This window comes from Triticum aestivum, chromosome 2B (genome assembly GCF_018294505.1).
Source record: "Triticum aestivum cultivar Chinese Spring chromosome 2B, IWGSC CS RefSeq v2.1, whole genome shotgun sequence".
In the NCBI taxonomy this organism is placed as follows: Eukaryota; Viridiplantae; Streptophyta; class Magnoliopsida; order Poales; family Poaceae; genus Triticum; species Triticum aestivum.
Genome location: NC_057798.1, coordinates 652,758,329 through 652,762,957, shown reverse-complemented (window position 1 = coordinate 652,762,957; position 4,629 = coordinate 652,758,329).

The following is a 4,629-nucleotide window of genomic DNA, read 5'->3' as shown; positions in this document are numbered from 1 at the left end:
CACCAATGATAAATAAGACTCTGATGCATACGAGCATGATAAAATATAAATATGCAATAACATAAAATGTTAAAAGTATGAAATAAATAATAAAAATGCCACGGTCGGGCGTCTGAGCGACACCACATAAAGGGCTTTAAAAGAAATGCCACAGTCGGGCGTCTGAGCGACACCACATAAAGGGCTTTAAAAGAAATGCCACAGTCGGGCATCTGAGCGACACAACATAAAGGGCTTTAAAAGAAATGCCACAGTCGGGCGTCTGAGCGACACCACATAAAGGGCTTTAAAAGAAATGCTCATAGTGAATATCCCGAGGGTAGAACCATCCCAGAGATATTTGATAATGCCAAGAATATCACGGGTTAGTCCACAACAAAATAATACTCATTATTATCACATGTCACAAGTTGCAATATCAGTTCTAATTTAATGGTTTACCTCCGAAGTCCGACACTAAGACCGACACTTGACCCATCCCAGACTGTAGTCCTTAACCATGGACACAGCTATTCGAATAGGTTTAATCTCTGAAGAGGGTGTACTCTTTACCCACGAGTAACGGATTCCTTTAGTCCATCGGGACTAATTCCGTCTATGGTCTTTTTGTTGAAAACACTCCTAACTTGCACACACCAGCTTAACTCACACGTGTCTGGAATCACCCACGACACATGTCAAGCAAACTCTAAGTGGGGAGGCTACAACCTCGACGTAACATGGGATCACAATTTTATACCGGGCGCAAAACTGGGGAAGCTACCCCCTTCGGCTACAACCGAAACACCCATGCTCCCGGACCAGGTGGCATGACTACCGGATGCCTCCAGTATCTTCCAGCACGGCCTCTCTGTACGGTGTGTGCTAGGAAAGTGGTTGACAACTTACTGAACCGTACCCTACTAATCATAGAGACGAGTGGTAGTACGAAGCAAGTATGGGGGTTACTGGTACAAGACTTGATCTACGGTCGACTCGGGAGGTAGCATTATATCATGCATGATTTGCATAACAATGCACATATATCAAATTACAGATAGAAACATCATGCGACATACCCCTCATGCCATACCGGACACGACCGTCTCGATGGAGGACTAGGGACAAGACCGTGTCTACCCAAGACAGAGGCCTTCCGGCTTCCCTTCCGGTATGCATGAAAGACGTATGACGGTGATTTCCATCACAAATCATGCCCATTTCATTAACATAAACTCATTAAAATTTCACTCATAAGTAGGATCACTTCCTCACATGAAATGACGTATGCACGTGTCGCGGTGGTGCTGTCACCGATTCAAGCAACACACACATAAATTTCACCAGGGTTCAGAATGCTTGCCTTCAGGTCATGGGAAAGAAGGGTGCATCCAAAACATCTTGAAATCTTCAAAAAATCCTATTTAAAAGAATATATATGAATTAACACACAAAAATAAAACAGCACAAAAAGTTGTCTTGAAATTTTTTTCAAATAAATCTTAAAATAAACTAGACAATATTTGAAAAAGGTAGGAAAAAGAATTAATTCATTTGGAGCTGTATTTAAAAAGATACAGCCGGTCAAAGTTTGGTCAAAATCTGATATTTAAAATAAAAACAGAAAGAAAACGTTTCGTAATAGACACGTACACGTCGAAGGCGTAATCTGGGAATACGCTTCCACTTATCCAGCGTGGCTGCGCCTGAGTCACTGTCAGTGGGCCCGCCTGGCCCACTGGTCAGGTTTGACTGGTCTTCCTCCCTCTTTCTTCCTCGGGCCGGGCAGAGGCGGGAACTCCGGCGATCGTTGCCGGCGAACGGTGGCTCCTCGAGGGCTCCAGATGGTCGGGATGGAACCGCAAGGCCGGGGCGGTCCTTCCGGTGGTCGCTTTGCTCTCTGGGGTGGTCGGGGCTGCCGGCGGTGAGCTCCGCGGCGGACGGTGGTCGTCGGAGAAAGTGATTTTGAGGTAGCCGTGGCTTTCGACCAAAATCGAGTAGGGGGACGCACTCACGGGAGGAAAGTAATGTTCTTGGTGGAGAGAATGGAGAGGGGGAGGCCTTGGTGGCGCTGGACTGGGCGGGTCAGTGGCGGCGGCTGGAGTCGCCGGAGAGGAAGGGGACGACCCCTTTCCCTATGATTGACGGCTAGGGGGGCACGGGTGGGACGGTGTGAGGCTGCCTGCGTGCGGGTTTGATCTCGGGGGCCTCTTATATAGGCGATGGAGGTCGGTTTGCGGCGGCCGGGGATAAGCTTGCCGGCGAACCGCCCTGCTGTAGCTAGGGCGACGTGGCGGCGACGAGCGCTAGAGGACACGATTGCGGATGAGTACGCACTGTTCTAGGAGGCAGGTGGCAAGCGTTGGCGGCTTGGGCGGCGCTGCCTCGGCCGGGCCTGCAAGCGGCCGTCAGCTAGCCGCCACGGTCGTCCTGACGGCGGCGCTTTGGGGTGCCAGGTTGGTCGGGGAGGTGTGGAGATGCAAGGAGACACGGCGTGCTGGCTGGGGCCGGTCATAGGCCGGATTTGGGTGCGGGGTGCGACGCGGCGTCTCGGGCGCATGGCTACCAAACGCACGCTCTGGGCGCGCCCAGAGCACGCCCGGGACTTGCTCGATGAAATGCCAGGGCATCCTAGGGGTTGCGGTTGAGGCTGGCAATTAACAGGACTAGACTAGGCTTGGCAAGCGGACTGAGGGACATGGTGGATTGGTCAGGGGCTCAAGTTCACCATGTAAACTTGAATTCATGCCAAATCTGGTTGTGCACTCAGAGTGTTTGACAAAATGCCAAAGGCACCTAGGTAGTTCTTGGAGTGGCCAAATTCTCCAGATTAGTGTCTCTATGGATGTAAAAGAGAGTGGTGAAGTTAGTTTGCAAGAAGGAGAAACTTGTTAGTGCAAGTTTTGCAAAACTACACTTCTGGACCGGAAGTAAATGGCATTATTACAAGGGCCAAAAGTGTTCCAAAGAGAGCATGCTCCTGGACTTAGGGGTTTTGCAGGGTTGACTACAAGCATGAGAAAGCACAAAGTCACTAGAGCAAGAAAGAATGGGGTTGCAGTAGAAAGCACAAGTCTGGTCCAGAATGAAAATGATGCTGATACTTTCAAAAATTCCAAACAACAACCCTGGGTTGTTGCATAAAGTGGAATCATATGCTGCTACTGACATCCCATAATTTTGGTGGAGGCTCTAGGGATTTATTTAGATGGGTTGTAGTGCAAAACTGTCCCCTGGACCAGAGAAGAAAAACAGGCACAAAACTCGTAATATGCAACAAAATAGATATATGATTGCACAGAAATGATTTAGAGACCTCACATGATGTCTCCAAATTTTGGTTGAATTTTTAGCTAAGTTTATCAACTGGTTGAAGTAGAAAAAGAGCTCCAAAACTCAAACAAGTCATTTAAATGATTAAAGCTCAGGGTGAAATAAATTAATAAATAAATCTACTAATTTAGAAATTGTTTTAATGAGATGGCATAGAAGTCCAAAAAATTTTGGAAAGCTCCACTTGGGAAAGATGAGACTCATTAACATAAAAAGAAGAGTTTTCTTTCTCAAATCCACAAAAAGGTCCAGAGTGCAAAAATTTAAAACTCCTGGCAAGATTTTAATATCAAAAACTTGGTCAAATTTGTGGGGTGTTACATACATTCTACTTTATCGTCCTGTTCACCGATTAGACTCTGTGTCAACTCCAAACTAATGGTCAAACTTGAGTTTTTAAATGGCTCTGGGGTACATATCGTGGCCGCTATCAATAGTATCTATCTACTATCTGGTTAATCTCCAGTGTCTACTATGAGTTTCATGCTGGGTGGGAAACAAACAGTAAAGAAGCCATTATCTGTATTTATTAACTGAAGCCATTATCTGCCTGCTATTATTGGTTTTGGGTCTATCCACAGGTTTCTACCATCACTCTGGATTTCTGCATGCACTCCTTACATAATCTCACTGTGTTTTATTCCTATGCATGATAGTTATTGTAAACAATGGAACTGAACATGTAGAGAAAAAGAGACGAGCCTTGCGTGGCAATATAATTTCATGCAGACGTCGCTCCATGGTAGGCGCAAAGGCAGCCCCCCTCCATGCATTTCGGATTGTAATCGAGAGAAAGATATCTGTTTTGAGGGGGATTCAGAAGGAGAAGATAACTCCTATTTACCCCCTGAGGTCTTCGCTCTAACTTGGCATGCTGATGTTGGTTATATCATGCATATGGTGTCTTGCATTGCTTACTTTATACATCAAATATGTCATCTGCTTAGTTTAGACATCCTTCGTGTGAATGCCATCTGTTTAGTTTATTCATCGTTTATGTGAATTATGCAACGCCACCTTGTTTAGCCAGGCATCATATATGTGAATTTTGCAATGCCATCCTGCTTAGCCAGTCATCTTATATGTAAATTATATCGGGCCATCCTTTTTTTCGTTACATATTACATTTGTCAACAATGTTAGTACCTTCAACTGCTCTTCGTGTCCATCAGCCATTTGACACGGTGATGGCAAATTCTGGAGTGAAAACAAGGTCTTCTGAGCAGACTATGCTATCTGACGAAGCACATATCTCGCTGGTTATGGATAGCTCCTCAGATGAGGATTTAGAGACAGATGACCAGTCCTATTCCCCCC